We start from the raw sequence: 26,005 nt of genomic DNA, 5'->3' as shown, positions 1-26,005 counted from the left end.
GTTATTAAAAATGTTACCATTATTTAAATTCATGGAACTTGAATGCATGAATATAAAAGAAACAATTGTTTAATTATGTCTTTTCAATGTAGTAGTTAATTAATTTAAAGCAACTTTCTGTGAATAAATATAGAATAAACATACTAATTTAAACATTAATTTGTTCTTCTTACCTATAACAGGTTTAGTAAGTTGGAAAGATATATTTAAAATATATACTGTTGTTTTCCCTGTTTTCCTTTTAGTTTTAAGTCAAGAGTTGCTGTGCTGCAATCCGCGCCGCCCCCCCCCCCCCAACATAATGCTCTAAATCTCAGGTTGTGGAGTTCACTTTTCTCATTTAAAGGCGTGAATATAACTGCTATAAATGGCTCAGCCATCTCTAGAATCATAACACAGCTGTCTGAATTCTATCTATGGTAGTAAGTAGCTGTCTTTCTGAATCAGCTTTTATTACTGACTGTGGTGACCTCAACTTGGTATTGATTTGGCCACCATTAGATGAAGAAGATTTCTATTATCTGCTGTCTCACCCATTACCATCAGTTTTCAAAATATTTTCTACAATATCAGAGGCAAATAATTTTATTCTCTGAAGAATCATAAAACTTGACAGAAAGAATTTCAGAACACGATAGGGTGAGAAATGTATTCTTAGTTTGTAGCTACATTTTCAAAAAACCAAGTACTTATCTAGGTTGACATCCTCTTATAGCAGAATAATTACTGTATAAACTATATTGAAAAATTTGTTTTATAAAAGGTATTTAACAAAGAAGTATATGTAATTATTAAAAATAATCTCCACTGATATTATTTTAGCTTCATCTCAGTGTATTATAAAATATTACTGGTTACTATTATTATTAACTTATATACTATGAAAATCACCCTTTTGATGTACAGTTATTTATATTACATACATGCAAGGTTTCTAATAACCACAACCACAGGCAATTAACACATATTTCAAACACCCCGAAGAATTCTGTATGCTGTTCCTACATCTTTGCCTTTTCTAGAATGTCAAATAAATAGAACCATAGAGGATGTCACCTTTTGAGTCTGGATTCTTCCACTTAGCATATTGCCTTTGAGAATTTTTCATGTTGTGGTTAGGGAATACTTCACTGAGTGCTGTAACACAGTTTGTTTATCCATTTATTTATTAATGGACATTGAGATTATTTCCAGGTTTTGGTAACTATCAATAATGCCGCTTTAAAACATTTATGTTTAGGTTTTTATATGAACATAGTTTTCATTTCCTTAGCATAAATACCTAGAATAAATGCAAATCCCAGGTGATTCAGTAAGTATTTTTAAGTTTAAAAGAAACTACAACACCATATTTCAGGGAAACCATATCATTTTGCACTGTCACCATCAATGTCTTGAGTGCTTCTCTTGTTCTGCATCCTTGCTTTTTTAAAAAAAATTTAGCCATTCTAATAGGTGTATAATGGTATATTGTTTTGTGTTTATTAATTTGCATTTCCTTAATGACTAAATGGCTAATAATGATGAGCATTTTTTTTCATTTGCTTATTTACATCTTATTTATCTTCTTTGGTGAAGTGCCTGTTCAAATCTTTTGCCCATTTTTACACTGGGTTGCTGGTTTTCTTATTATTGTGTTTTGAGAGTTCTTTGACTGATATTTATTTTGCAAATATTTCACCCCAGTCTATATAGCCTGCCTTTTTATCCTCTTAACAGTGGCCTTCACAGAGAAAGAGTTTTTGATTTTGATGAAGTCTTATTTACTGACTTTTCTTTTATAGATTGTGCTTTGGATGTCAAATCTATGAAATCTGCCTAATCAACAGTTATAAAGATATTTTCCAATGCTTTCTTCTAAGAGATTTGTAACTGTATGTTTTATCTTAAGGCCAATAATGTATTTTGAGTTAATTTTTATACAAGTTGTAAGTTGTAGGTTTGTTTTGTTTTTTTCTTGCCTATGGCTGCCCAGTTCTTACAGGTTCATTTGTTGACAAGAGTACTCTTTGTCCATTGAATCACCATCGTACATTGGTCAATAAATCAATTAAAAATATATGTGTTTATTTATTTCTGGATCTTCTATTCTGTTCTATTTGTTCAGCCTTGCCTTTCATCAATATCATACTGTCTGGACTGCTATAGAATTATATTATTTCTTAAAGCCTGAAAAAATGAGTTCACCAACTTTTTTTTTTTTCAGAATTGTTCGGATATTCAAGTTCCTTTAACTTTCCCTAAAAGTTTTAGAATAAACTTGTCAATATTTACAAAATATCCTGTTGGGATTTTTCATGAGGATTGCATTAAATTATAAATCTATTTGAAGAAAAGTAAATTCCTTAACTATACTGAGTCTACTAAATATGAACACAACATGTTGTCCTATTTACTCATGTCTTCTTTGATCTCTTTCATAGACATTTCTTAGTTTTCAGCATACAGATTGTGCACATCTTGTATAAGATTTATACCTAAGCATTTCACATTTGTGGGAGCTATTGTAGATGATATTGCTTCTTAAAATTTTAGCTGATGTTTATTCCTATTATATTAGAAATTTAAGTTTTATATATTTGATCTTATATCTTCTAAACTTGCTAATGTCACATTATTTCTATGAGCTATTTTGTAGATTCCCTGGGATTTTCTACGTACACAATTATGTCATCTGTGAATGAAGATAGATTAATTTCTCCCTCTCTAATCTGAATACATTTTATCTCATTTTCTTGTCTTAGTCAAATTGCTAAGACTTCCAAGAAAATATTCAACAGGAGTGGTAAGAGAATAAAACTACAAACAAAACCAATACCCCTCCTGAACACAGGCAGAAATCCTCAATAAACTATTAGCAAATCAGATCCATCACACACACACACACACACACACACACACACACACACACACACACACACACACCATGACCAAGTAGGTTTTTCCAGGAATGCAAGATTTGAACAACATAAAAAAATAAAATAATGTAATTCACCATGCTAACAGATATAACAAGACTAAACACATAATACTGTCTATAGATACAGATTTATTGGCTAATTTCCCATTTTAGAGAGAGACTATTGAGTCATTCTCATTAAGTATGATGTTAGCTCTTTGCCTTTTAGACATAATCTTTATCAAATTAAGGAAGCTCTTTTGTTTTCCTAGGTTATTTTTTATCATTAATGGATGTTGACTTAAAAAGAAATTGCTTGCTCAGGATATATATAGATATAAATATACACAGATACAGAGACAGATATCGATGTAGATCCAGGTGTGGATTGCGGGATTCAGTTTGCTATTTTTTTTTTGAAGAACTTTGTGTCTATAGTCAGGATAAATATTGTTCCATACTTCTGTTTTATCCTAATATATTTATTCTAATACATGAGTTTGCTTCTTAAAAGAAGTTTTGCTCTTCTATTTTCTGCAAGAATATTTCAAGAGTGGGTGTTACTTCTCCCTTAAGTGTTTGGTAGATTTCAACAGTGCAACCATGTAGAAGTGGTGTTTTCTTTTTGGAAGTTCTTTAACTGTAAATGTAATATTTTAAAATACATATATGGCTATTCAGGTTAAATATTTTTCCTGTGTGAGCTTGGTAATTTCTGTCTTTGAGAAATGAGTCCATTTTATCTGTTTTTTCTATTATGTGCATACAACTGTTTGTAGTACTTCCTCACCCTTTAATATCTGTGGAGGCAGTGGTGATATGTCCTCTTTTTTCCTGATGTTGGTAATTTGTGCCTTCTTTTTTTTAAAACATTTTCATTAAGAAATAAGGGAACTATATCCATTTATACCATGATATTTTCATGATATTTGTTACAATTTTCTTTCCTAAAATTAAAAGTATCTCTTATGACATTAATACTTCAAAAATTACCAACAAAATGAGATATGTCAATATTGAAACATGAAATATGTAGAGATACATTGCTGATATATGAAAGTTGTCAGTTTTATTGGTGTATATAGAATTCTCTTGTACTCCAAGTAATATAAAAGTGTACTGTGTTCTAATTGAAAACATTCTACTGTCACTTCTCTCTCTAACCTAAATATATACTAAAATCTGCAATAGTAAGTTATACATTATATTAATAGTAACTCTAGTTGTCTACAGAGTATTATGTAATGATTTTGTTTATTTCTTATGTTTGTATCTTTTAGTGGGCTTTTACAGATATAATTTGCACTAATTTAATTAGCATTTTAAGATTAAGTCAAGTGCTTTTAAAATTCACTGAATTTAATATTATACTTGTTTAATATAATTTAATATTACCAATATTTGCTGATCTCTACAGAAAAATCTTCCAAAATACTCCTGGAAGGAGGACAATATTTTTTAATTGAGATATAATTGACATGGAATGTTATATTAGTTTCAGGTGTACAACATAATGATTTGATATTTATAGATATTTATATGTATTGCAAAATGATCACAGCAATAAGTTTAGTTAATATCCATCGCCATACATAGCTACAATTTTTTTTCTCTGTATGACAATTTTTAAGACCTACTCTCCTAGCAACATTGAAATATACAATACAGTATTATTAACTATAGTCACCTTGTTGTATGTTATATCCCTATGACATTTATTTCATAACTGGAAGTTTGTACTTTTTGACCATCTTCACCCATTTCACCCACCCCTTATTCTCTGCCTCTGACAATGACCAATCTGTTCTCTGTATGTATTGGACAATTTTATCATCAAATAAATTTATGAAATACTCTGCTATATTCAGAACAGCATAGTACAGATATACAGGACAGGTTGTCCAATGCAAAATGGTCCCATTTAAAAGAAACAATTCATATATACACTACTAAATGTAAAATAGATAGCTAGTGGGAAGCAGCCGCATAGCACAGGGAGATCAGCTCGGTGTTTTGAGACCATCTAGAGGGGTGGGATGGGGCGGGTGGGAGGGACACACAAGAGGGAGGAGATATGGGGATATATGTATATGTATAGCTGATTCACTTTGTTATACAGCAGAAACTAACACACCATTGTAAAGCTATTATACTCCAATAAAGATGTTAAAAAAAAAAAAAAACAATTCACGTCACAGATACATAATGATAGATTAAAGGGCAGGGGGAGGTGAGAGATTCCTTGGAGAGATCTTAGCGCAGTAGAGGAGAGACTCCCCCTTCACATAAACGCAAACGTTCTCACAAGGCCATGAACTCACCTAATAATACATGAAAGCACTTTTTCAATGGAACAGACAAATACGTCTATCCTGACCATGCATCAGGTGTACTATGTCCCAAGGTCATTTTCTTTTCCAATCTACTTCTTGATTCTTATCCTTGGCTAACATCAAATCCAATAATTTCCCTTCAATTTAGGGTGGGGAAGATTTGGATTGTTTCTACTACTAATGGCGTAAATGACAGAGCAAATTTCTGACGTGTGGGAGTGGTTAGAGCTCGGATTCAAGCATTTGCAGAGCCACAGCCTCTGCAACCAGGGGTCGGAAATGTTCCTCCTGCAAGACCAAGCTGCCAGGGCACTTCTTTCTAACTTGCATATAAGTGCTATAGGGACTATCCCTTTCTTGGAGATTCATAATGCATATATAAAAGTCAAATTTAAAAATCGTAGTAGGAAAAAAATGATAAAGTATGTTTGGACTCAATATTTAACACACACATGCCCAGCCTGATTATCTATCCTTTTATTGAAAATTGATGATGCTTGTTAAAATAATCTAAAAATTACCAGAGTTTTGAAAAGATCAATTTTGATTTGACCCAATGTTAACAAGCTCACTTAATTTTGTTTCCTTAAAATTTTGTCCCATGTGACATTCGTGAATGTACCTTAAGAATAGGACTTTTGTCTTATTTTTTTTCCCTTCCTTTTCTTTTTTTACCCCTGACTCTAAGCATGGGAACTGGCATATTTTAGGTGTTTAAATAAATGATTGTTGAATAAATAAAATAAAGCTTTAAAAAATTTTAATTATCCTATCATGGTGTATTTTTCTTAAAAATAAAACCAAAAAGGCACTGTTATTTAAAAGAAATTCTGTTTAAAATAAGAACTAGAGAACTTAAGACAGTCACCACTGTGACCACCTGTCAATAGGAGGCTGCTGGAATAACACTAACCTGCTAAACACTGAGAGCTTCAACATAGTCTTTTAAAGTCGCTATCTGAGTGACTTATTTTGGAGTTTTATTATGCTCTCGAACATTCCACCAGTTTGTCATTTTGAAGAAAAGGTCATTAGCCCTAAACACTAACATTTTCCCTCCAGTTATAACTAATTATATAGGTGACTTTAGCCTCAGTTTGTTCATCCACGAAATAGGTGATTTGGACTAAATTATTTTTACGGTTCTTTACAATTCTAAGCATGTAAAAGGTTGGATACTTTTTATTTACAGTACCTGGCAAGTAGATTTCATTCAATGAATAATCCATTGTAAGACCAAAATATTAAAACAATTAGTGCAATGACTGCTGAATAATGAGTTATTGTTATTGATGAAATTAGTATGATACAGTAGAAAGAAAATAATCTTTAGAATTAACTAAATATGATCTTGAATCCCCTGTTTGCTTCTTACTAGCTATGAGATCTTAGATAAGTTTATTAAGAATTTTGCAAATTTATATACTCCATTATGGAGACAATGTTGCCTATAGTTATAATAAAACAGTGTTAGCTTTCCTACATTATCCTTACCTGCTAATTTGTGCAATTATTTCATTGTGCATGAGAATAGATCCCAGTAACTATTTTAATGTGACATAAGCCCATGCTTTCCAGCTATGATAGTTGCCCAGTGGTAGTACCTAATGATGCCCAGTTTCTCTTAAGATTTATCCATATAGTTCTTGGCCTCCTAGGAGCCAGGTGATTTACTTTTACCCTCACCAGCATGAATACTAGGCTATTTATGGTAGTCCTTTCAAGCTCTGTATTTAAACCACGCACAGAACTTTCAGAAAGTAGCTCCAAGTTCTCCAGAGAAACACCTAGAAGCATTTCTTAGCTACGCCACATTTTGTCATATTTAGCTTGTCCACAGTTCATTTTTGCTTACTCTGAGACAAAACACAATGCCAATACTCCCTGAGATCAGGTTAAAACCTCGAACATTCAGAGGTTTTCTTCCCTGTCTGTCGTATGGTGTAAAATGTGTCCCAGAGGCAATTTCCCAACTCAGGTATGCAGAGGACTTGAAAGCATTTCCAGAGATCTTTCAGTTCCCTAAATAAAACCCATAAGCCATGAGGAAAAGCAGAATCCAGGCAGACCAGACGTGGGCATCCCATAAGTCTTCCATGCAGGTATTCAGACTAATCTCTAATAATTGCATGCGTATTTAAGGTTATTGCACAGATTACATTTAATATACCTGTGCTCATCATCTGCTATATCTCTTGGGGAAGTGGCATTGAACATTTGGGAATTCTGTTTTATAAGCAATAATGTTTTAAGCTCATAAAGTACGAATGAAATAAGCCCTTTTAATTTTAATCACACATGAGGCATTTATACTATGCCAGTTCTGGGAGAATTATGCGTCTCTTGCTTAGGGGTGACAAATTATAGAGGTAAGAAATATACACAGGTATGCACACCCCAGATATACCACCTTTCAATAAATTATTTCATTTTTACTGATTCTGTTAAAGAACAAAGGTTCTTTTGTTTTTTTTTAATGTAGCATCAATTTAGGCAGAAGAAAGATAGAAATTCCATCCTCCCAAGCAGATGTCAAAAACATTTAAACAGCTGTCAAACCAGTTCAAACTGTCATCAGAAGTGACCTTAAACCAAGTTTAGTTTTTAAATATTATGTTAAAAAAAGAAGTGAAAAAACAACACAGTGCCATTATGCAGATGTCTGAAATATTAAATGAAAGAATGAACATCTGTTCAGTTCCTCTTCAAACTTTAATGGTTTGGAGAGAAATTCTGTTGTCTCAGATCTTTAAGAACATCTGAGGCCCATACAGCCTCAACACCTGTGAAAGAGGCTCTCTGAAAACGTACATTCTAACTTCAAAGTCTTTTACTACCGTTCTTTGCCAAACATATGCCAACAAACAGAACTTATTATTATTTATGATATTTAAGGCCCTCTTGTAGTGTATATTTTAGAGTGAGAATAAAATCCTTTGGGCTTTACTATACTTTTATGCACAGAAAACATGTATTTTATTTTTATTAGAAATACAAAAACAGAGCAATTTGATAGCTGAGCTATCAACTGAGCTATCATTTTTAGCTTATCTGAGTACTGGATACTTAAATTATCTGTTTTTAGAGGTAGTTATACATATGGTACAATAATTTTAAATTCAGTCCTCTTGAATATGATTATTTCATTCAGTGTTTATGAGAAAATCATTCCTTCTATAATTGAAAAAAATTCTGCACAAAAGTATCAAGTTTATGTTAATGTATTATTTGAAAAAAAACCATCTTGCTGATATAAATAAAATAATTCTAGACATACATTTGCCTAGTTAATGTGAAGGTGTATTTTCTGCTAATGTCTTTTACACACATATGCCTGTATGTGAGTATGTATACATATGCGTCTGTGTATGTATAACAGATTTTCTATATGCTAGATGGTGTTACAATGTTCCAAATTTAATAAATCAAAATCTGAAATCATCTCTGTCAAAGAGATCCAATAGAGATCAACTTGTGTATGTTAACATGGAGAAATTTCTGTTGCCAGATGCTTCTTCTTCTAACCTGAAAGCATCTTTAACTTCCCCACTGATCTTTTGCATCTTTGAAGAGAAACCAAATTTAGGATTTAAAATCCTAATGGCTGTTTAAAGCCAGAATTATTTTAAGTTAAACTGGAATTTAGACACTTGCACTCAATTACATATGAGAGTTCCGAAAAGAGGCTGTAATAAACATTTCACCTGAAGAGTAGAAATAAGATTTTAAATGTCTACCAATTGAAAAATTCTAGTGAAAACAGGGAAGAATTTATAAGGAAACTATACTTTTACTCTAATGCCTGACACATGAGGGATATTTCCTTACACTTATGTTAGAATCCAAAATTCATTTTCTTCATACTCCTAGAGATGCAAATCTGTGGTTCTTAACTCTGGCTTTACATTAAAAACACTAGGAAACATTTAAGAAATCCAGATATCCAGGCTATATTCCAGATGAATTAAATTAGAATTTCTAGGTTGACACTCAGGCACCAGTAATTTTTAAAGCTTCAAACATGATTATAATAAATATCCAATTTTGGGAACCATCTGTTAAAAATGTAAACAAATAATCATGTATCAAGTATAACCAAATAACCATGTGTTTTGCATTAATTTCTCTCTATTTTAGAACCTATAAAGAGCATGTTTTAATGGATGTGTCTATTTAATTTTATTTCCTTCTTATTTATTTTTAGCTGATATTTTATAATTATACTTGTATAAAATTTGCTGAAGTCTTAACTAGTATTTCCATCTATCAGCTACTAAAGTCTCTTCACAAAACCCTTACCACAAAATATCAGTAGTGAGATCTAAAATTAAATCTAAAAATTAAAAAATTGGGGAAACTTTGAAAAAATTTAATCTACCCTCATTACCAAAAGCTATTTAAATTCATATTTGTATGGCATATAAACAGGTATGTTTATAATGGCAATGGCAACATGTAACTCTTTCAAACACATTATTATATATCCATTCAATAACATTACTAAATAACTTATACATTATTTTGATTTGGTAAAAATAAATAGAATATTTAGAAATATTTAGAAATGTACATGATGATGTATAGAAATATTTTGAGAGTATATAATTACACAAAATCTTAATAATCAGTATGCATAAGAGGTTGGATTTTGGATAGTATTTTTTATTCTTTATTTTATAATTTTCTACCATAAATATATATTTACTTTAAGATTATATTTTAAAATAGTTTTTGCATTTCACAAAATTTCAAAAATTGGATATTTCAAATTCTCAAAATTAATTACCTCAAAATTAATTATAGCACTCTTAAATCTTCACTACCAGTTAATTCCACCTACTTCAACCTAATTTTTCTCATTACATGCAGACTTTCCAAAGGCAGATTGGTTTAAAAAGAGTAATACTGGACAATTATTGTCCCATTTCACCCTTTTCTGATTACTCCATTTGGCTAAACCCAAACTTCAGAGGAAGTTTTTTGCTTTTTGTTATATTCTCTACACTTTGTTACATGACCTTGGGTAGATTGCAAAAAATATGAAAAGATTAAATTGTTCAAAAGAATATAAAGGTCCTTGAATAAAGTGTTGACATATTTGCAATAGTACTTTATTTTAGCCTGTTGGAAAAGTTTAAGATTTTACATTTCTGATCTTACTATCTGAGCCACTGCATCTCATACCAAATTATTTTAAACCTCTGTTGCTTTTTTTTTTTCCTAGAAGATGTGTTACTATGAAATTCCCTGATTACTTTCCTAGTCATATTTTAAACCACTTTTAAAAAGTCAATATAAAAAGGTTCATTTTATTCTTAGTTTAACAAGAAGTTATATCTTATTCATTATGTTACAGATATTTAGAAAGCTTTAGTAATACTAAAGAATATTTTAAATACCGAAGTATATAGTAATTCTCAGTAAATTTTCTAATTAATTGAGGAATTTGTTAAGAAGTATGCTTCCTCATAACTGAGAACATTTCATTAACATTAAATATGATATATAAAATATACATATAATAATACATGTATATAATGTGTATATATATGTTCAGTAACACTCTCTTACCATCTCAGAGACAACCAACCAACTAACCAAGCAAAAATGAAGCAAAATACAGTCACCTAAAGGTGACTTTATTCCTATTTTTAAAAATCCTTCTTATTTTAAATCATTTACTATAATAGAGTAGGTATGGTTGCTTGAGTTGTATATTTGCAGTTAAACTGCTTAATGATTCTATATGGAACAGCTAAATATTAGAAGTGCTAGGTAATATTTAATAGCTGATATTTACAACTTCCATTATTTTTTTTCATACAAGTAACTGAGTTACTAATGATTGAATAATAATTATTCTCCTTCTTACATAGATTTATTAATACCTTACAAATTAAACAGCTTTATAATTTCAAAAAGTTGTTGACAACTGGTAAAATATCTTGAAAGTAATTTGTGCTTTTGTCGTTCATAATTAAAATTTGCATACTCAAATAAAGCCAAAATAAAAACCGTGTAATTCTTTTTTTTTTTTTAACATCTTTATTGGAGTGTAAATGCTTTACAATGGTGTCTTAGTTTCTGCTTTATAACAAAGTGAATCAGTTATACATATACATATGTTCCCATATCTCTTCCCTCTTGCGTCTCCCTCCCTCCCACCCTCCCTATCCCACCCCTCTAGGTGGTCACAAAGCACCGAGCTATCTATTTTACATCTGGTAGTATATATACGTCCATGTCACCGTCTTACTTCATCCTAGCCCACCCTTCCTCCTTCCCATATCCTCAAGTCAATTCTTGACTTCTGCGTCTTTCTTTATTTCTATCCTGCCCGTAGTTTCTTCAGAAACTTTTTTTTTTTTTAGATTCCATATATATATGTTAGCATACAGTATTTCTTTTTCTCTTTCTGACTTACTTTACTCTGTATGACACACTCTAGTTCCATCCACCTCACTACAAATAACTCAATTTCGTTTCTTTTTATGGCTGAGTTATATTCCATTGTATATATGTGCCACATCTTCTTTATCCATTCATCTGTTGATGGACACTTAGGTTGCTTCCATGTCCTGGCTATTGTAAATAGAGCTGCAATGACCATTGCGGGACATGGCTCTTTTTGAATTATGGTTTTCTCAGGGTATATGTCCAGTAGTGGGATTGCCTGGTCATATGGTAGATCTATTTTTAGTTTTTTAAGGAACCTCCATACTGTTCTCCACAGTGGCTGTATCAGTTTACATTCCCACCAACAGTGCAAGACTGTTCCCTTTTCTCCACACCGTCTCCAGCATTTATTGTTTGTAGATTTTTTGATGATGGCCATTCTGACTGGTGTGAGGTAATATCTCATTGTAGTTTTGATTTGCATTTCTCTAATGATTAGCGATGTTGAGCATCCTTTCATGTGTTTGCTGGCAATCTGTATATCTACTTTGTAGAAATGTCTATATAGCTCTTCTGCCCATTTTTGGATTGGGTTGTTTGTGTTTTTGGTATTGAGCTACATGAGCTGCTTGTAAATTTTGGAGAATAATCCTTTGTCAGTTGCTTTGTTTACAAATATTTTCTTCCATTCTGACAGTTGCCTTTTCATCTTGTTTATGGTTTCCTTTGCTGTGCAAGAGCTTTCGAGTTTCATTAGGTCCCATTTGTTTATTTTTGTTTTTATTTCCATTTCTCTAGGAGGTAGGTCAAAAAGGATCTTGCTGTGATTTATGTCAAAGAGTGTTCTTCCCATGTTTTCCTCTAAGAGTTTTATAGTGTCTGGCCTTAGCTTGAGGTCTTTAATCCATTTTGAGTTTATTTTTGTGTATGGTGTTAGGGAGTGTTCTTATTTTATTCTTTTACATGTAGCTGTCCAGTTTTCCCAGCACCACTTATTGAAGAGGCTGTCTTTTCTGCATTGTAAATTCTTGCCTCCTTTATCAAAAATAAGGTGACCATATGTGCATGGGTTTATTTCTGGGCTTTCTATCCTGTTCCATTGATCTATATTTCTGTTTTTATGCCAGTATCATACTGTCTTGATTACTGTAAGTTTGTAGTATAGTCTGAAGACAGACAGCCTGATTCCTACAGCTCCATTTTTCTTTCTCAAGATTACTTTGGCTATTCAGGGTCTTTTGTGTTTCCATACAAATTGTGAATTTTTTTGTTTTAGTTCTGTGAAAAATGCCATTGGTAGCTCGATAGGGATTGCATTGAATCTGTAGATTGCTTTGGGTAGTATAGTAATTTTCACAATGTTCATTCTTCCAATCCAAGAACATGGCAAATCTCTCCATCTATTTGTATCATCTTTCATTTCTTTCATCAGTGTCTTATAGTTTTATGCATACAGGTCTTTTGTCTCCTTAAGTAGCTTTATTCTTAGGTACTTTATTCTTTTTGTTGCAGTGGTAAATGGCAGTGTTTTCTTAATTTCTCTTTCAGATTTTTCATCAGTAGTGTATAGGAATTCAAGAGACTTCTGTGCATTAATTTTGTATCCTGCTACTTTACCAAATTCATTGATTAGCTCTAGGAGTTTTCTGGTAGCATCTTTAGGATTCTCTATGTATGGTGTCCTGTCATCTGCAAACAGTGACAGTTTTACATCTTCTTTTCTGATTTGGATTCTTTTTATTTTTTTATTCTCTAAATGCTGTGGCTAAAACTTCCAAAACTATGTTGAATAATAGTGGTGAGAGTGGGCAACCTTGTCTTGTTCCTGATCTTAGTGGAAATGGTTTCAGTTTTTCACCATTGAGGACAATGTTGGCTGTGAGTTTGTCATATATGGCCTTTATTATGTTGAGGTAAGTTCCCTCTATGCCTACTTTCTGGAGGGTTTTTATCATAAATCGGTGTTAGATATTGTCCAAAGCTTTTTCTGCATCTACTGAGATGATTGTATGATTTTTCTCCTTCAATTTGTTAACAGGGTTTATCACATTGATTGATTTGCGTATATTGAAGAATCCTTGCATTCCTGGGATAAACCCCACTTGATCATGGTGTATGATCCTTTTAATGTGCCGTTGGATTCTGTTTGCTAGTATTTTGTTGAGGATTTTTGCATCTATGTTCATCAGTGATATTGGCCTGTAATTTTCTTTTTTGGGACATCTTTGTCTGGTTTTGGTATCAGGGTGATGGTGGCCTCGTAGAATGAGTTTGGGAGTGTTCCCCCCTCTGCTTTATTTTGGAAGAGTTTGAGAAGGAAAGGTGTTAGCTCTTCTCTACATGTTTCATAGAATTCGCCTGTGAAGCCATCTGGTCCTGGGCTTTTTTTTGTTGGAAGATTTTTAATCACAGTCTTAACTTCAGTGCTCGTAATTGGTCTGTTTATCTTTTCTATTTCTTCCTGGTTCAGTCTTGGATGGTTATGCTTTTCTACCAATTTGTCCATTTCTTCCAGGTTGTCCATTTTATTGGCATAAAGTTGCTTGTAGTAATCTCTCATGATCCTTTGTATTTCTGAAGTGTCAGTTGTTACTTCTCCTTTTTCATTTCTGTTGATTTGAGTCTTCTCCCTTTTTTTCTTGATGCGTCTGGCTAATGGTTTATCAATTTTGTTTATCTACTCAAAGAACCAGCTTTTAGTTTATTGATGTTTGCTATCGTTTCCTTAATTTCTTTTTCATTTATTTCTGATCTGATCTTTATGATTTCTTTTCTTCTGCTAACTTTGAGGTTTTTTTGTTCTTCTTTCTCTAATTGTTTTAGCTGTAAGGTTAGGTTGTTTATTTGAGATGTTTCTTGTTTCTTGAGGTATGATTGTATTGCTATATACTTCCCTATAAGAACTGCTATTTCTGCATCCCATAGGTTTGGGTTGTCATGTTTTCATTGTCATTTGTTTCTAATTATCTTTTGATTTCCCCTCTGATTTCCTCAGTAATTTCTTGGTTATTTAGTAGTGTATTGTTTAGCCTCCATGACTTTGTGTTTTTTAGATTTTTTCCAGTAATTGTTATCTAGTCTCATAGCGTTGTGTTTGGAAAAGACACTTGATACGATTTCAATATTCTTAAATTTACCAAGGCTTGATTTGTGACCCAAGATATGATCTATCCTGGAGAATGTTCCATGAGCACTTGAGAAGAAAGTGCATTCTGTTGTTTTGGGGTGGAATGTCCTATAAATATCAATTAAGTCCATCTTATTTAATGTATCATTTAAAGCTTGTGTTTCCTTATTTATTTTCATTTTGGACGATTGGTCCATTGGTGAAAGTGGGGTGTTAAAATCCCCTACTATGATTGTGTTACTGTCAATTTCCCCTTTTATGGCTATTAGCATTTGCCTTATGTATTGAGGTGCTCCTATGTTGGGTGCATAAATATTTACAATTGTTATATCTTCTTCTTGGATTGATCTCTTCATCATTATGTAGTGTCCTTCTTTGTCTCTTGTAATAGTCTTTATTTTAAAGTTTATTTTGTCTGATATGAGAATTGTTACTCCAGCTTTCTCTTGATTTCCATTTGCGTGGAATATCTTTTTCCATCCCCTCACTTTCAGTCTGTATGTGTCTCTAGGTCTGAAGTGGGTCTCTTGTAGACAGCATATATACGGGTCTTGTTCTTGCATCCATCCAGCCACTCTATGTCTTTTGGTTCGAGTATTTAATCCATTTACATTTAATGTAGTTATTGATATAGATGTTCCTATTACCGTTTCCTTAGTTGTTTTGGGTTTGTTATTGTAGGGCTTTTTCTGCTCTTCTGTTTCCTGCCTAGAGAAGTTCTTTTGCTATTTGTTGTAAAGCTCCGTTGGTGGTGCTGAATTCTCTTAGCTTTTGCTTGTCAGTTAAGTTTTTAATTTCTCCTTCTAATCTGACTGAGATCCTTGCTGGGCAGAGTAATCTTGGTTGGTTGTAGGTTTTTCCCTTTCATCCCTTTAAATATGTCTTGCCACTCCCTTCTGGCCTGCAGAGTTTCTGCTGAAAGATCAGCTGTTAACCTTATGGGGATTCCCTTGTATGTTGTTTGTTGTTTTTCCCTTGCTGCTTTTAATATTTTTTCTTTGTATTTAGTTTTTGATAGTTTGATTAAAATGTATTTTGGCATGTTTCTCTTTGGATTTAACCTGTATGGGACTCTCTGTGCCTGCTGGACTTGATTGACTATATCCTTTCCCATATTAGGGAAATTTTTCCACTATAATCTCTTCAAATATTTCCTCAGTCCCTTTCTTTTTCTCTTCTTCTTCTAGGACCCCTATAATTCGAATGTTGGTGTGTTTAATGTTGTCCCAGAGCTCTCTGAGAGTGTCTTCAATTCTTTTCATTCTTTTTTCTTTTTTCTGCTCTGCGGTCATTATTTCCACTATTTTATCTTCCAGGTCACTTATCTGTTCTTCTGCCTCAGTTATTCTGCTGTTGATTCCTTCTAGAGAATTTTAAATTTCATTTATTGTGTTGTTCATCATTGCTTCTTCGCTCTTTAGTTCTTCTAGGTCCTTTTTAAACATTTCTTGTATTTTCTCCATTCTATTTCCAAGATTTTAGATCATCTTTACTATCATTACTCTGAATTCTTTTTCAGGTAGACTGCCTATTTCCTCTTCATTTGTTTGGTCTGGTGGGTTTTTACCTTGCTCTTTCATCTGCTGTGTATTCCTTTGTCTTTTCATTTTGCTTAACTTACTGTGTTTGGGGTCTCCTTTTCACAGGCTGCAGGTTCATGTTTCCCGTTTTTTTTTGTTGTCTGTCCCAGTGGGTAAGGTTTGTTCATTGGGTTGTGTAGGCTTCCTGGTGGAGGGGACTTTTACCTGTGTTCCAGTGGATAAGGCTGGATCTTGTCTTTCTGGTGGGCAGGACCACATCCAGTGTTGTGTTTTGGTGTGTCTGTGACCTTATTATGATTTTAGGCAGCCTCTCTGCTAATAGGTGGGGTGGTGTTCCTGTCTTGCTGGTTGTTTGGCATAGGGTGTCCAGCACTTTAGCTTGCTGGTCATTGAGTGCAGCTGGGTCTTAGCATTGAAATGGAGATCTCTGAGAGAGCTCTTGCTGTTTGCTATTACTTGGAACCAGGAGGTCTCTTGTAGACCAGTGTCCTGAACTTGGCTCTCCCACCTCAGAGGCTCACACCTGACACCCAGCCGGAGCACCAGTACCCTGTCAGCCATGTGGCTCAGAAGAAAAGTGAGGGGAAAAAAAAGAAAGAAACAAAGAAAAAAATAAAATTAAGTAAAGTTTTTATAAAAAAACTATTAAGAAAATTTAAAAGTAATAAAAGAAAAGAGAAAGAAAGAAAGAAGAGAGCAACCAAACCAAAAAACAAATCTACCAATGATAACAAGCGCTAAAAAAAAATGGGTAGACAGAACCCTAGAACAAATGGTAAAAGCAAAGCTATACAGACAAAATCACACAAAGAAGCATACACATAGAGACTCACAAAAAGAGAAAAAGGAAAAAATATACATATATATATTTTTAAAAAAAGGAAGAGAGCAACCAAATAAGCAAATCTACCAATGATAATAAGCTCTAAATACTAAACTAAGATAAACATAAAACCAGGAACAAATTAGATGCAGAAAGCAAACCCCAAGTCTACAGTTGTTCCCAAAGTCCACACCCTGAATTTTGGGATGATTCGTTGTCTATTCAGGTATTCCAGAGATGCAGGGTACATCAAGTTGATTGTGGAGATTTAATCCGCTGCTCCTGAGGCTGCTGGGAGAAATTTCCTTTCTCTTTTTTGTTCGCACAGTTCCTGGGGTTCAGCTTTGGATTAGGCCCCACCTCTTCATGTAGGTCACCTGAGGGCATCTGTTCTTGGCTCAGACAGGACGGGGTTAAAGGAGCAGCTGATTCGGGGGCTCTGGCTCCCTCAGGAAGGGGGGAGGGAGGGGTACGGATGTGGGGTGAGCCTGCAGCGGCAGAGGCCAGCATGACGTTGCAACAGCCTGAGGTGCGCCATGCGTTCTCCCAGGGAAGTTGTCCCTGGATCACGGGACCCTGGCAGTGGCGGGCTGCACAGGCTCCCGGGAGGGGAGGTGTGGATAGTGACCTGTGCTTGCACACAGGCTTCTTGGTGGCAGCAGCAGCAGCCTTAGCGTTTCATGCCCGTCTCTGGTGTCCGCGCTGATAGCCGCGGCTCGCGCCGGTCTCTGGAGCTCGTTTAGGTGGTGCTCTGAATCCCTTCTCCTCGCGCACCCTGTAACAATGGTCTCTTGCCTCTTCGGCAGGTCCAGACTTTTTCCCGGACTCCCTCCCGGCTAGCTGTGGTGCACTAGCCCCCTTCAGGCTGTGTTCATGCTGCCAACCCCAGTCCTCTCCCTGGGATCTGACCGCCAAAGCCCAAGCCTCAGCTCCCAGCCTCCGCCTGCCCCGGCGGGTGAGCAGACAGGCCTCTCGGGCTGGTGAGTGCTGCTCGGCACCGATCCTCTGTGTGGGAATCTCTCTGCTTTGCCCTCCGCACCCCTGTGGCTGCGCTCTCCTCCGTGGCTCCGAAGCTTCCCCCTCCGCCACCCGCAGTCTCCGCCTGTGAAGGGGCTTCCTAGTGTGTGGAGGCTTTTCCTCCTTCACAGCTCCCTCCCAGAGGTGCAGGTCCTGTCCCTATTCTTTTGTCTCTGTTTTTTCTTTTTCCTTTTGCCCTACCCAGGTACGTGGGGCAGTTTCTTGCCTTTTGGGAGGTCTGAGGTCTTCTGCCAGCGTTCAGTAGGTGTTCTGTTGGAGTTGTTCCACATGTAGATGTATTTCTGATGTATTTGTAGGGTGGAAGGTGGTCCGTCAAGATTACTGCTCCGTCATCTTGAAGGTCTCTCGATCGTGCAATTGTTTATTAAGGAGATACAAAACTGTAAGTTATATCAGAAAACATCACAAACTCTGTTTTGAACTGGAACTCCCCAAAATTCAAAGTATTTGGATTAATATTTTTACATGTTTCTCAGAAAAAGAAAACAATCCTATCAGCTAGTAGTCTGAGAGGCCATTAAATTTCATTATGTCATTTGTAAATATTTCTTCATGATTTCTTCATTGTGCTGCTTTCCCTTTAAAATTATAATATTTAAATTCACTCTGTCTTACAAGGAGACATAAAATGTTGACAATTCATTTCATATAGTAACAAACCATTGTTCCAATACTTACAAACTTTTTGAAAATTGTTCTACAGATTTTTTAGAACTACATCATTTTTTACAATTCAGACCCTCTCTAAAAATAATTATCCTTCTGTTAAATGGTAAAGATTAGAGACGAATAGCATGACAGAAAAAGAAGCTAAATATTTTACCTTAATTATACTATATTTTAGTCTATATTTAATTTAATCTTAATACTATTAATAGAGAAAGAAAAATCAGCAAGATACTTACAGACTGAAATCCTCAAGAATTTTGCAGTTCATTTGTTGAATGTGGCAACTTGAAAGATAGTATCTTGTTTTTGGAGTAATAGAAATAACCTCTTCCTCCCTGTGTTATAAAATTTGAAATAGCACATCAGTTTGTTCCTTTCATTCTCTTAATGGAATGTGGATTACGGGCATATCTAACTTAACAATTATCTAAAAATTATCTAAAAATTTCAAAATATCCAAATACTAAAACAATACACACAGAGACACACAGACACATATACTCACAGATATACCTGTATGTATATACATAAATGTCTTTCGATATTTATTTATAAATTTAGCCAAACGTCATATATATCCTATAAATCTATTATGTACCCCTCTTTACAAACATAAGTTTGTTTACATGCACGTGTATATAAATACCCACCCAGTCACATGCATAAGTATATGTATTTGATTCCTCAGTTTGGTGCCTTCCAGATGGACATCTTTGAATAAGTAAGATCATGTGATTATAGATATACATTTAAAACAATATATGAAAGAAAAAAACTCCTTCTTCTTGGCTAGAAACAACACAAAAATATAAAGTGGATTCCAAAAGTGAAAACACTAATTCTCCGTTAATTTCTGTGATGATACATATATTTGACCTTTGATCTTGCAGTAAACTAGCTTTTTCTTTCATGTTTTTTGCTAGTTAAGTACTATTTGCTGAAATATTTAGGTAGTAAAAAATGTGATAGCTCATTAGCAGATGATTTACTGTCTGCACATAGAGCCCAGTGTGGATTCATTCTTGACACCTGCGACTGAATGCCATTTGGAACACATTTCCACAGGACACCTTGGAGGAAATGGTTTTTTGTAAATTGAGTGTATGTACTGTTTAAGGGAAATTATTAATGGGGATCACAGAGCAGCAGTACAAACATATCTGATAATTGCTTACAATGTATTTGCAAATACTATTTTATTGAAACCAGTAGTGTTTGGCTCTATGTGTTGTCAGTTATTCTTTGCACTTCATAATTTCTTGGCAGAGTTTCAGGTTTGAGTGGAAAACAATTTAGAAATCTGTCTCATCAAATTGGGGAGAATTATCTAAACATAATCTAGTTAGAGCAAAAAGATGCAACAATTAAAATATGTGGCAGCAGAGCTCTCATTTAAGAAGAAAATGATTTGCCTTCAGTGGACTTTTGCTATAAGCCAAGCCTTGCCCTGTTGACAACAGTGTTTTATATACGGAAGCAGCATTTGATACCAATATTTGAAGAGAATGAAAATGGAAAACTAGGAGAATAAAATCTGTAGAAATAAAAGTATACAAAGCATACACATTAGGCACAACTGGAGATGGTCAATTAGTGATAAGTCATTAAAAGAAATGTGTCTAATTCAATGAAAAAAGTAGGAATTTAATTCTTCTTTAACTTTTTTGTTTAAATTCCTGTGTTGGTTAGTATGTAGAATGTTATGTTCTATAGTGTATGAGGGCATTGGAGTCAGGTTGTCTGTTTTGAATCCTGCAACTAAACAGGATTTTAGTTAGGATATTCGGATTTTTTGCAGCTCCTTTTTCTCATCAGTAAAAGGAAGATAAAATTCTTCCAACTTTATACTGCTTGGATACAAATTAAATGAGGAAAAACATATAAAACTTAGCAACAACAACTGATTTTGAATGTTCACAATACGCCAAACATTCTGTTTTAAATACTTTATGGGTGAGAGCTCATTTAATCATCACAAAAAAATGTTAAGAGGTAGATTCTCTTCTTATTCTTCTGTTAATAATGAGTAATTGAGGTACAGAGAGGTTAAATAACATGTTCAAGGTCACACAGCAGGTAAATGATGGATCATAGACAATACCTAGAATAGAACATCTGGCCTTTTAACCACCATACTGCTTATTACAATACATCATTGTTTTCTCAATATTAGTATTTAGAGGACCTCAGATGAGATTAAGAACTGTATGAAAATGCCTGCTATATAAAAGAATACAACACCAGAATTCGTGGCTTTATTGAAAATACCAACATTTCCTTTGATTTGCTATTTTCCTTTAGCATTGTTAGCCACTTTAAAATCATGTAAAATAAAGTAGACATGTCTATTTTATCTGTGACTTTGTTCCAGGCCAGATATAGTAAGCCTTATGCCATACCTGTTTGATTAAAATGCAATACAGAAAACAAAATTATACAATGAGAGTTTAGGATTTTGTTTCTTTTAAAAGAAAGGCCATTATTACTATAGTGAAATATAAACTTTTAAAAAGAATTTTAAAATTAAGTTCTTTAGAGATTAAAAATAACTTAGTTTTTATAGTATAGTTTGATATCTTGAGAAATGAAATTATCATCAATCAGCAACAGTGGAAAGAGGGATAAATTAAATTTTAGGCTTGTAGGTAAAATACTATTCTAATCTAAAAATTAAACAAAACAAACAAGTCTTATTAGGAAACATATATTAACTTTAATTTCTCTTTTGCCTAGTTAATTGGATAAAAATGTGGCTATTGTCAAAAGACAGCTTTCTACAGATTTTGTAATCTCACAGTTGAAAATCAGGAATCATAGATAATAGTAATAAAAGTAAACTATTTTGTCTCCCACTGTTCTTCCTCTAAATGAATGGAAACTATCAACCCCATGATCCTCTGTTAACTAATAATCCATAATCTTATGGTCTCTTAAATTGCAAACATGATTACTAATCTACACTTAGAATATCTAGGTTTTGTAATAGCCAAGCTTCTAATTTCTTTCAAAGTTACATATATCTTCTTCTGCCCTGCTACCACGAGGTCCAGAGAAATGTCTCAACTACTTGAAGGGGAATGTGCTCAGTTTCTTGTTTCTTGGCCTGCTTTTCTACTGTCAGCCTGTTATTCATTTTTTGATAGAACTTTGATGCATGATCCCTTCAAATTTTTACATGGAGTCACAGCACAACAGCAGCTTTCTTCAAAGAAATCTACTCAATGTTTTCTCATCTCAATCTGTACTCCCCATTGTTTTAGACACTTGATGTGAGTGAGGCATTTAAATGTGTAAAACTGATCCTTGGCCATTTACTTTTTGCAAAATGGTCTTTCTCACAATATACTTTTGTATCTGATTTCTATTTTAAGGCATCTGCCAAGAAGTTCATGTTAACTCTCTTTTATGTTGTAATTCATCTGGAGGGGAAAGAAGAAGAAACATAAATAACTAGCATTAGTCAAATTTTCCAATGGCTAACATGCGAGTTGACATGCTCTCTTTACTAGATACTATTCCTTTGCCACTAGTGTTCTTAGTATTAAATATATTTAAGCAGTATTTACTTTAAAAGTGCATTGTTTTTAGAAATATGGGGGTTCTGTCATATAGGGGCATATTTGAACTGCCACTGCATTTCCTGACAACTATTGATTTAGGAATTAGGTTTTCCCAGATATGGTAGAGTTGCTCTTTAAAATATTTAAACAGTAAACAACAAATTCAATTCTTCAATCAGAGTACAGATAAGAGCCAGATTGGTTATTGGCTCTTTCCAAACTGGCAAGACCGGAAAAGCAAAGTGCATGGCAATTATGGCATGATACCCCTTTATGCAGAGATGCTGTCCTTCTCTGCCCCACTAATCCTTTATCTTTTTAACCAATACTGACTGTGCTCTGTGTCAGTCACTATCTATGGACATCCATCTCCACAAATACTTGAAGCAAGTGAATGTATCCTTGACATTTGTAGCTAATAGTTTTCTTAAATGGGTATTTTTTTTTTTTTACTCAAAATCCAGGCAATCTCCCACTTGCAATATATGTAGCAATAATGTTGACATGTGAGAATCATCTCAAAGCCTATTTCAAAATAAATACTTTTGAATTAGTTGTCAGTATCCCAATAATTAAGGAGTTACAGAACCTTTTAAAAAACCCAGAAAATTAGCCCCTCCTGGACCTAGTACTAAACTGTAGGCACTCCTGGACCTAGTACTAAACTGTAGGCACTCCTGGACCTAGTACTAAACTGTAAGAGAAAAATACACTGGATTTAGGGACTGGGTGGCAAGATTATTCTGGTCAGAGGACAGAGGACAAAGACACCTTTGTATACTAATGGCAAATATCCACTAGAAATATGATGTGGAAAAGAGAAAAGAAGCTGACCTGAGTATTATCTTGCATAGAAAAATAGAAGAGGAGATATATTAAATTTGAGAAAAAAGTTGGCCTTAGCAGAAGTATAGATAGTCTCTGCACTGTTTGCCTTGTAAGAGGCAGGAAAGCAGAGTAGATGGATTCGTATGCTGAAAGATGGGTGAGTGTGGTTGTGAGAGCTTGTAGAAGTTTCTATTTTCTCCTTGAAATGAGGAAAAAAGGACTCAGCTAAGAGTTAGGAAGGGTGACGAGCTGTTGAGTTGTGACACAGAAAAAAAGAGAGTAATTTAACTGGAGAAATACAATATAATTCCTGGACAGGATTAAGGATCCCTTTGCATTTTATAATCATAAATGAGACCAATCAATATGGTTGCTGAACCATGTGGTATAGCTATTTCATCTCTGTGAACCAGCGTTCACTAATAAAATGGTCCTTTAACATTCACTCACTACCATTTATCTTTGATATAATTAGAGTATCTAAAAAATAAAATTCTCATTGATTACATGCCCCTGCTGATTACAGCAATTGATATTAGCCAAATCTAATTAATGGGCTAATATCTTGCAGGATGTGTAACTGTAGTTTGTGTGACTTTCACAGATCAGATTGGTAAGCTCCCATGAAACCTGACTCTTTGGAAGTGGTTCCATATGCGATTGAGAGCTCTCTACTTAAAAACTGCAAAATGACAGAATTTCCACAGGTGACTTCCAAATTATCCAGCTAACTTCTGAACACTGACTGTTAGACAATGCTCCAAGGAGTCCCAGACGCAGCACGCTTTAATCACATTCAGGGCTCTTAAAAAGTGTTTTCATGTGCGTACAGAATTAAACAGTGATCCTGTGGAGGAAGATCTAACATTTCCTGTGCAGACAAAAAAAAAAAGAGAGAGAAATAAAGGTCTTGTTAAAAAAAGAATGTTAAGCTCCTATCAATAATACAGATTTGTTTCAAAAATTAGATATTTTTTCACTAAGCTCATTTTTTTCTTCAGTGTGAGTAAAAATTGAGTGATTATTTCCTTTTTTCCTCTTCTTCTGAGGATAGATGCATTGGTCTCTTTTGGAAAATATCCCCTGCCCTTGACTTTTTCTAATCTGTAAAAATGGAATTTACAACTTGTCAATGCACTACCAAAATATATCCCTGATAATTATGCTATTTTCCTTTTTAATTTTAATTTTTTAAATAAGCACAGTGTTCTTTGTGAATTTTGATAAAGTTATTTAATCATTTAAGTTTTTAATGTAAATATTTATATTTTATTCAAAAAAGATTTATTTTAAGCATATTTAATGTGTGTTGTATTAGTTGTGGTAGGAGGAGCATTTGAAAACAAGAAGACCATTTTGAAGGGAAATTCATAGGGTAACTATGAGTTGAAAAAGTAATGTGTCATAAGGGGCTAACAGAAGAAGACTTATGAGGGCTCAGGAGAGAATAGTGTTATTTTCATATTTTTAGGGAAGGCTTTTTAGGTGAGTCAGTATTTGACCCATGCTTTGAAGTGTGCAGAGTATTTTGGAAGGCTTTGAAGGTTACTGTGAAAGCACACACATAATCTTGAGTCATATGTGAGGGATACAAGTTTATTTTGATTGGATGTAGTAAGGAATAAAGCTAGAAAGATATTTGGTTGAGAGTATGAAACACCTAGATAGAGTTTTCACATTATTTAAAATAAAAGTCATCAAATGCGTATTGGAAAGAAAACAGAATTCAAGCTGTGTTGTATAGAGATTATTTTGCATCTGGGTGTTAGAGTCACTGGGAAAGTTTGAAGGCTGGGAAAACAGTGAAGTGATATCACAACTGTCTGAGGGTGCTTGTTATGTTTGAATAGATATAGAATCAAGAAGAAGGAATAGGTTGAATACCACTGGAGAGGTAGACTACGGATAGGCATGGGGAACAAAAGAAATGGAGTTATTTTAAAAACTTCAATCTTGGAAGATTGGGAGGATATTAACGCCATCAAAAAAGAAACATGTGAGCAGAAAGGGCAGTTTCAGAAAAGAAGAAAATGAGTTCAATTTTTGTGTGAATTTGAGGCCTCCAAGTGGAAACTTTGAGTATATAATAGTCCCCTCTTATCCGCAGTTTCAATTTCCACCGTTTCAGTTACCTGCAGTCAACTATGGTCTGAAGATATTAAATGGAAAATTCCAGAAATAAACAATTCCTAAGTCTTAAATTGCATGCCATTCTAAGTAGCATGACGAAATCTCATGCCGCCCCACTCTGTCCCCCCCAGATGTGACTCATCCCTTTGTCCTTTGTATTCTGCCCATTAGTCACTTAGTAGCCATCTGGGTTATCAGACCAACAGTTGCCCTATCACAGTGCTTGTGTTAAAGTAATCTTTATTTTCTTATTAATGGCCCAAAAACACAAAAGTAGTGATGCTGGCAATTTGGATATTCTTTTACCCTGCCCAATTTATAAATTAAACTTTATCATAGGTATGTATGTATAAGAAAAACCATAGTATAAATGGGATGTGGTACTATCCAAGGTTTCAGGCATCACTGGGGTATTTGGAATGCAATAAGGGGAGACTACTGTGCCTCTGTAAAATGACCCGTTTGAGGATAAGAAGCTATAGTTGTAGTTATGGATATAGGGTTCATGCACACATAGATAGATTTGAAGTTGAATAACACAGTCAAGGGGAAAAGTGCAAAGCAGCAAAGAAAAGAGAGAGAACAATTCTGTAGGGGAAAATCAACTTTGAGTATGGAAAAAACAAAACTTAAAACAAAAATAAAAACGTGGATAGATGTG

The sequence above is a fragment of the Balaenoptera physalus genome, assembly GCF_965194825.1.
Source record: "Balaenoptera physalus genome assembly, chromosome: 5".
Lineage (NCBI taxonomy): Eukaryota > Metazoa > Chordata > Mammalia > Artiodactyla > Balaenopteridae > Balaenoptera > Balaenoptera physalus.
This window is presented reverse-complemented; position numbering follows the sequence as displayed.